We start from the raw sequence: 8,707 nt of genomic DNA, 5'->3' as shown, positions 1-8,707 counted from the left end.
TCTTATCCCTAATTCTATTTTCAGTATCCTTAGTTGAGATAGCTTCTAATACTTCTTCTAATTTCAGAGTCTGCCTACCATATTTCAAAGTCTCTACAAAATTCGAATAAGTTTTAGGTAAAGAGTTTAACAAGATTACAGCTTGATCTTCATCACATATTTCAATAGATATACTCTCTAAATCTTGTATTATCTTAAGAAACTCATTCTTATTGTCTTTTAGTGACTTTTGTTCATCCATCTTAAACCCAAACAAACTCTATTTTAGAAATAACCTATTAGGCACAGTCTTAGACTGATAAAGTGAGTCTAACCTGCTCCATATCTTTGTAGCAATATTCTCTTTCTTGACTTCCCGAAGTACTTTGTCACCCAAGCCAAGAATTAGAGAACTTTTGGCCTTGTTCAGTATGTCTTGTTTTTCTGTGGTGGTTAACGTATCAGGTAGCTCGTCTTTTCCTTTCAGAGCCAACGCCAAACCCTCTTTAACCAATACTGCCTCCATCTTCATTTTCCACAAGCCGAAATCGTTTTCACTTGTAAACTTTTCAAGCTCAAATTTAGTCGACATGTCTTTCTTATAGATCAGAAAAACATTCAGTAATAAGAAAGAGATCAGTTTAAGGAAATCCTAAAACACGACTAAAGAACAGAGAAACCCTAATTGGACCTTCAATCAAGCTCGATACCAATTTGTTAAGTTTCTAGGGTTTATGTCAAACCTAAACTTTGTGGTGAAAACTTAGTAACAAATCAACAATCAAACTCATGACATATAAAATAGAGACAAGTAGAGAACAAGACACAGCAAGATTATAGTGGTTCGGCTTTACAGCCTACATCCACTCTCCAAGGCTCACACTAGGGATTTTATTATCAATCAAGAATGTACAGTGATAAAGCTTTCATCAGAACATAAGGTAAAACATCAAACAAGGAAGGAACACACCGATTCAAGAAAACCCTAAATCTCTCAGCCCAAACTCTGCCCTTTCTCTCTAGACCAGCATGTGTTAAATACGCATGCTTTACTCCTGGATCATTAGCCATCTGTCCTTGATTCTCCATAACTGAAAGCTTGTTGGATCAATTCTAGAACTTTCTCCAAGGTGAGGAGCTGTCGCACCAAACAAGCTGTCGAGCCAAACGGAAACGAGAGAGGAAAGAAGGCTGCGTGAAAATGAGAAGACCTAATTAGATAAGTCATTAGGTTGGCCAAAAACGACGTCGCATAGGAAGTTTGACTAAAGAAACTTAAGCTGACTCCACCGTGACAAATCAGGAGCCACGTCACCACAAATTCATCATTAGCTGCCATCGACCATTGCTTGGTAATGGCTTAAGAAAATAACGAAGCAATAGTATGTTCCCGAAAGTGCTGAGATAAGATAGCCATGTGAATGAACCCATCTAAAGAATGAGTTCCTAGGATCATATTTTCAATGACTAGTTGCATGGAATGTCTTCATTTGTGGCATAACTCCTGAATCGAAGGCAGTGGTTGTTCAGAAGCTGCAATAGTTGGCCTTTTCTCTGCCTGATTACAAAAGCAACCAGAGGTTACATGTGTAGAACCTAAATGATTAGAAGCCCCTCCAGGTTGAAACAATTTCCATAACTCACATGGGCATTTTTAAATATTGTCTAACATACTACGTGTTAGCAACACAGGGAACCGCCGTTTCATTTCCCAGATTGAAAGAGCAAGCTCAAGCCCCAAAGGATCAAACAAGAGTGGATTTCTAAGACAGGATTGAACCTGAAAATTGTCAAACCATGCCAATTAAATGATAGCTATCTGGAATATAAGATATTGCAATAAAAAAGGAGCTCGATTAGGCAAATAAATATACCTGTTGATTAGGAGAAGCTTGTAGCGTTGATGATGAAGAGGAAGCCATTCTTGAAGAAGGAAAGAAAGGCTTAATTAATCAATGCTATGGATTAAGATACACCTTACTATGTATATAGTACGAAAGAATTTTTAAGGCTTAATCAATGCCACTGGTTAAAAGCACTTACAAAAGGAAATAACAAATGAATCAAAATAATAATTCTTCTCTATGGGAATTTCCTGGAAATTCCTTAGCTTCAAAGCGTGTGGTGAGAAGATGACTTCTCTTGCAACATGTCGTATATAGTCTAGTGAGTCAGCGGGCAAGTCTCCGAGGGAAAATTGTGGCCGGTTTCTTGTCTAAGTTTCCTGCAATTCATGTATATGATTGATATTGAATTTATTTATTAACACCGTCTTTCACTTTTAAGAGAAAATCTTATACGAGACAATCTCACCACTTTCAAGAGTTAAACGCAAAATTGTAAGCATAAAAGTGAAATTAACAGCTTCACGGGACAGGATTGACAGTGCGCATGTCACATTTTCCATTGCTAGAATACATATTTTCTAGCTAACATATATATAAGATGAATAAATCTCTAGTCAGTTATGATGAAATTAATGTGGGACAACCCATTTAGAAAATAACTCCATATAAGATTTAGTGAAAATGTATAAAACACACATCCTAACAAAATGAAAAATAAAAACTACCATTGAAACCAGCCAAAAAGGTGAAAACAAAAGAGGAATATGGCTAAATTTTCTGGTATAAGCTTCTAAAATTATTTTTAATAATTGAATACAAAAATAATTTCGAAATATTAATCGGGTATTAAAAATATTTGTAAATAATAGAAAATTAAAGTTAATTTTAATAATTTAATATAAAAATAATTAATTATTATAAAATTTTTTCAAAAAAATGAGTTTTCTTTAATCCAAAAAATAAGTTACTTCATACAGTTTTATAATTCCAGTTCAAAAAATTGATGGACTAATACTTACGTGTTGTTATGCAATAAATGAATAGAATTTATGTAATATGGGTTACTTTTATATCAACTTAATCCGATAATTTAAAAGTTATGACAAGGAAAAAAAAATCCCATTAAGTTTAATTTTTTTTAACTCAAAATAAGAACTACTTAAATATGATGCATAATTTATATGCAAATATTTGGATAGTTTAGAGATAAACTCATAGGGCTTGGTGGGTATAATTAACTAAAATGGTATCATTGTAGAGTAAGTGTGGTCAAGTTTCCTTTGATGGATGAGTAGATGGGATTTGTAAGAAAAAACGAGAAGAGGATGAAGAAAGGGGCTGCCAATACGTGCATGAGTTTGTAATTGTAATTGTAATGAAAATGGTATTGTGATTTGGTGTGCGGTTGGGATGCCATGATGTGTAAAGTTGACCCCAAGTGTCGCCAAAATAATGAACCATTCTATAATAATTTCAACTATAATTTTAAGGACCCAAAATAGCCAGCTAGTACTCACGCAAGACAGGCAATGGGAAACAGGGGCAAAAGGGGTAAATTACCCACCTAAGGATAGGTGTCTGGATTAGTTGTTAGAATCAGGGTGTCAGATTAAAGGGGTAGTGGTACCAGAGAGAGAGGATATCAATTATTTTTGTGTATGAATTGAACCTGGGAGGTGCTGGCCCTCGAAGACCAGCTAGTGCTATTGTTTTACTGTTTTAGTCATACAAACTCTTTGTTCTTCTTAAACTCTTTTTTTGATTAATATACCATTTTCATTATCTGAGCTGTTGTGTTGGATTGATGCGGGAATATTGTTGATTGTTGCGTTTAGGTAATTCTTATTTCGTATTTGAGTTGTGGCTGTTGCATGTGAGTTGTGAAGAGGGTCTGGTAAAGTGCTGGGTTCCATCAAATTGGTATCAGAGCTGACGGTGGTGGGTTATGGTTGGTACTCGACTGGAGAACAGGATTGAAGGCGTAGAGAAAGACTTAATGTTGGTTCAGAGGGATGTAGCCAAGGTGACAGAAACAGTAAACTCGATGAGAGAGATTCTAATGGACATGCAAAATTGGATGAGAAGAAAAGATGAAGAAGAGAAAGAACAGCGAAGAAACGCATCTGAAGAAATCAACCCAGACAGGGGAAGACGTACTGACCAGGAACATCTCGGAGGACGGGGAGGCTCAGGGGAGAATCAGGGTGGCGAAGGGTCAAACCAAGGCAGGGAAGGGTGGAGCCGTCGGGACTAGGGTGGCCAAAAACTTGAACTTCCTCTCTTTTCCGGCGAGGATCCTTACGGGTGGATCTTCTGGGTGAAGCGATATTTCGCGATCAATCAGATCCACAACGAGCATAGGGTTTCATCGACAGCTTTTTGCATGGAAGGGGAAGCACTCCACTGGTACCAGTGGACGGAATCACGGACAGTGGCAATGACCTGGCTAGCTTTTAAGGTGGCATTATTGTAGCGGTTTAGCAGAACGCAAGAGGTTAGTCCATTGGAGATGCTGATGTCGTTACGTCAGGGGGGTACAGTGATGGATTTTCGCCAGAGATTCGAAAAAGTGGCGGCACTGACCTGGGCGAGAGGGAAGAGATCCTGACGGTAGCCTTCCTCAATGGGTTAAAACCAGAGATTCAGGCTGAGATCAAGCTGCAGTGACCGAATCTTCTGACCCGACCCGATTCCCTGACCCAAGTCACTTTGTTGGCCCAACGGGTTGAAGAAAGAAACTGGGCCTTAGAAGAAGCCCAAGTAGGCCTGGCCCGAATAGGAAAATATGGCCACATCACTTATGGACCCAAACCCAATTCTACCATACCCAAGCCCAACTCTAGTTCATTTAAAATGGACGAAAATGGGAAATCTTCCAATTCAAACACCTTTCACCCTTCACCCAAATCTGTCAACCAAACCCACGCCTTCTCCCCAACTACAACCTTCAACCGAAGATTCCCATCTGAGACTTACGGCAGTTCAGGGTCAACAACTCCAAATAACAGCAGGACCAACGCATTACGACGAGATTTTTCATTCAAAAAGTTGACTGAAGCTGAGATACAAAGGAAGAAAGAGCTTGGCTTGTGCTACCAATGTGATGCAAGGTATTCCCTAGGGCATAAATGTGGAGAGAAGCAATTCCAGGTTTTACTAGTTGATGAGGAAGAAAATGGGGAGGATGACACAGCTAATGAAGAAGAAATGGTGGAAGAAGAAGTTCCCAAGGAAGCTGAGTTATCAATTAGTTCAATGGTTGGAATTAATGGGCCTAGAACGATGAAATTGAGTGGGAAAATCAGAGGTAGGGAGGTTATAATTTTAATTGACAGCGGGGCATCGCATAGCTTCATAAATAGGGGCTTAGTGGAGGAACTTCAGATTCCGGTAACAGCAACTAAAACATTCGGAGTGAGGGTTGGTGATGGCTATAACGTTAGGTGTCAAGGAGAATGTAAGGGGGTGTGTTTGAGCTTGTAAGGTGTTGACATAATACAAAATTTTTTCCCATTTGAGATAAGTAGTGTTGATGTCATTTTGGGTATAGCTTGGCTGGAAACGTTGGGTGAGACAACTATAGATTGGAAGAAGCTAGTAATGAAGTTTCATTGTTCGGGCACCACGGTCACCCTTAAGGGAGATCTAGCTCTGTGCAAAACTATGGTGTCACTTAAAGGGATGTTGAAAACGTTACAAACCGAAGGACCAGGGTACTACATTGAGTTCGGGCATATGCGGATACAGTCAACACAAGAACCAGGCCATTCGGAGTTGATTAAAAGTTTATTACAACAGCATTAAGATTGTTTGAACCTCCACCTAGGCTACCACCAATCAAGATACATGACCATGCCATCAGGCTGACGGAAGGGAGCCAACCTCCTAATATCAGACCCTACAGGTACCCCTACTATTTAAAGAATGAGATTAAGAGTATTGTCCAAGACATGTTGGTATCCGAAATTATAAAGCCAAGGAAAAGTCCATTCTCGAGTCTCGTGTTACTGGTGAAGAAAAAGGATGGTGGCTGGCGATTTTGTGTGGACTACAGAGCCTTGAACAAGATTACAGTGCCCAAAAAATTTCCAATACGGACGGTTGATGAATTATTTGATGAGTTGGGAGGAGCTTCGGTGTTCACTAAATTGGATCTTAAATCGGGTTACCATCAGATTCGGGTCAAAGAAGAAGACACCTATAAGACCGCTTTCTCACCCATGAGGGCCACTACGAGTTTCTGGTAATGCCCTTCGGATTGTCCAATGCGCCCTCTACCTTCCAAGCCCTCATGAATGATATTTTTAAGCCGTATCTATGACGATTCCTATTGGTTTTCTTCGACGACATCTTGGTTTATAGTCCTAATATCATAGCCCACGAAGGTTATCTGAGTCTCACTTTTCAAACCTTAAAGCAGCATCAGTTGGTAGTGAACCAAAAGAAGTGCACATTCGCCCAATCACGATTGAAAATTTGGGCCACATAATTTCCTCAGAGGGAGTTGCGGTTGACCGACGAAGATTGAATGTATTTTAGCATGGCCGACACCTAAGGACATTAAAGCCTTAAGGGGATTTCTCGGATTGACTGGGTATTACTGGAAGTTTGTTAAAGGATACGGCACACTAGCAAAACCTCTCACTGCACTACTTTGTTAAAATTCCTTCTGTTGAACCGAATCCACACAGACTGCATTCAATGAATTAAAAAGGGTAATGACTACGATACCGGTTCTTGCTATGCCTGATTTTACTAAAACTTTTGTTGTTGAAACAGATGCTTTGTGGTTAGGTTTGGGAGCAGTTCTGATGCAAGAAGGTCGACCACTAGCCTCATCAGCCAAGGCCTATCACTAAGGTCCCAAGCCAAGTCCGTTTATGAGCAGGAGCTGATGACAATTGTTTTCGCAGTCCAGAAGTGGAAACACTACCTTTTGGATAGACATTTCATCATCTGAATGGACCAGCGCAGCCTCCGTTACTTAAATTACCAAAGATTACACGGGGAAGAGCAACAGAAATGGATAATCAAACTATTGGGGCTGGACTATGAGATACAATATAAACCGGGGTCAGAAAATAGAGCCGCAGATGCCTTATCTAGACGAACTGATGGGGTGGAATGCAATTATCTCTCTACTTGTTACTTTGGCAGTCGTAAGGAATGGGAAGAGGCTATTCAGCAAGATCCTAAGCTGAACAAAATATGTCGAGACTTGATTACAGATCCCAAAAGCCATCCCCATTTTCACTTGGTGGGACACCAGCTTTTCTATGATGACCGACTAGTATTCCCTCACGCCAGTCCGTAAGTTCAACTTCTCCTTCAAGAATTTCACTCATCTCCCATGGGTGGACATTCAGGGATTTTCAGGACCTATAAACAGTTTTCTCAGGTTGTTTACTGGGAAGGTATGAAGAGTGACATTATGACATTTGTTCGCAACTATGTTACATGCCAACAAAATAAATATGACAACCTCCAGCCCACCGAACTATTGCAACCATTACCGATACCCACCCAAGTTTGGGAGGACCTTTCTATGGATTTCATCGTAGGCCTACCAAAAGCTCAACGGGTAGATACCATACTAGTGGTGGTTGAACGGTTAACCAAGTATAGCCACTTCATACCTCTCCAACATCTCTACACTGCCAAACATGTGGTTGATCTCTTCATCCAAAACATTGTTAAACTACGTGGGTTTCCATGAACAATTGTCTCATATCGAGATAGACTTTTCATGAGCATTTTTTGGGGAGAGATGTTTAAACAATCAGGTAAGAAGCTACATATAAGCACAACATATCACCTCAGTCAGATGGCCAAACGGAAGTGGTTAGCCGTTGTGTTGAGACCTATCTTCGTTGCTTTGCGGGACAACAACCAAAACAGTGGCCTAAGTGGTTAAATTGGGCAGAATATTGGTTTAATACAACCTTCAATCAGTCCTCAAGTATGTCTCCTTTTCAAGCACTGTACAGTAGAGATCCACCAGTCCTCCTTAGATATTTCGAACATGCATCAGTGGTGGCAGCAGTTGATAAGCAAATGATTGAAAGGAATCACATTCTGGATGAATTAAAACTTAATTTATCCCAAGCTCAAGGAGCCATGAAGGCTTATGCAGATGGTAAGAGAAGAGATGTTCAATTCCAACCAGGTGATTTAGTTTACTTAAGACTTCGACCTTATCGTCTTAAATCTCTGGCTTGAAGGCCCAATGAAAACCTCAGCGCTCGATTCTATAGACCCTATGAAGTGACCGAAAAGGTTGGTCCTGTGGCGTACCATTTGCAACTTCCCACCACAGCCCGCATCCACAACGTGTTCCACGTCTCCCAACTGAAAAGGGTTATCTCTAAGCCAATCACCTCACTCCCACTCCCTCCCTTTCTTGATAGAGATATGGTACTCCAAGTAGAGCCCGAGCAAGTTTTGCAGAAGAAAAGGTTGTTAAACGAGGACTATGAGGTTCTGATCAAGTGGAAGGGCCTACCAACTTGTGATAACACTTGGGAGCCCTATACAACCATCTACCACCAATTTCCTTCTTTCCACCTTGAGGACAAGGTGGCACTCCTTGGGGAGGGTAATGAGGGACCCAAAATAGGCAGCTAGTACTCACGCAAGATAGGCAACGGGAAACAGGGGCAAAAGGGGTAAATTACCCAAGGACAGGTGTCTGGATTAGTTGTTAGAATCAGGGTTTCAGAATAAAGGGGTAGTGGTACTAGAAAGAGAGGATATCAATTGTTTTTGTGCATGAATTGAACCTAGGAGGTGCTGGCCCTCGAAGACCAGTTGGGGCTACTGTTTTACTGTTTTATTCATACAGACTCATTGTTCTTCTTAAACTCTTATTTTGATTAATATAC

The sequence above is a fragment of the Pistacia vera genome, unplaced genomic scaffold (genome assembly GCF_008641045.1).
Source record: "Pistacia vera cultivar Batoury unplaced genomic scaffold, PisVer_v2 Contig690, whole genome shotgun sequence".
Classification (NCBI taxonomy): Eukaryota; Viridiplantae; Streptophyta; class Magnoliopsida; order Sapindales; family Anacardiaceae; genus Pistacia; species Pistacia vera.
The sequence above is the reverse complement of the archived record's forward strand: the minus strand, read 5'-3'. Positions refer to the sequence as shown.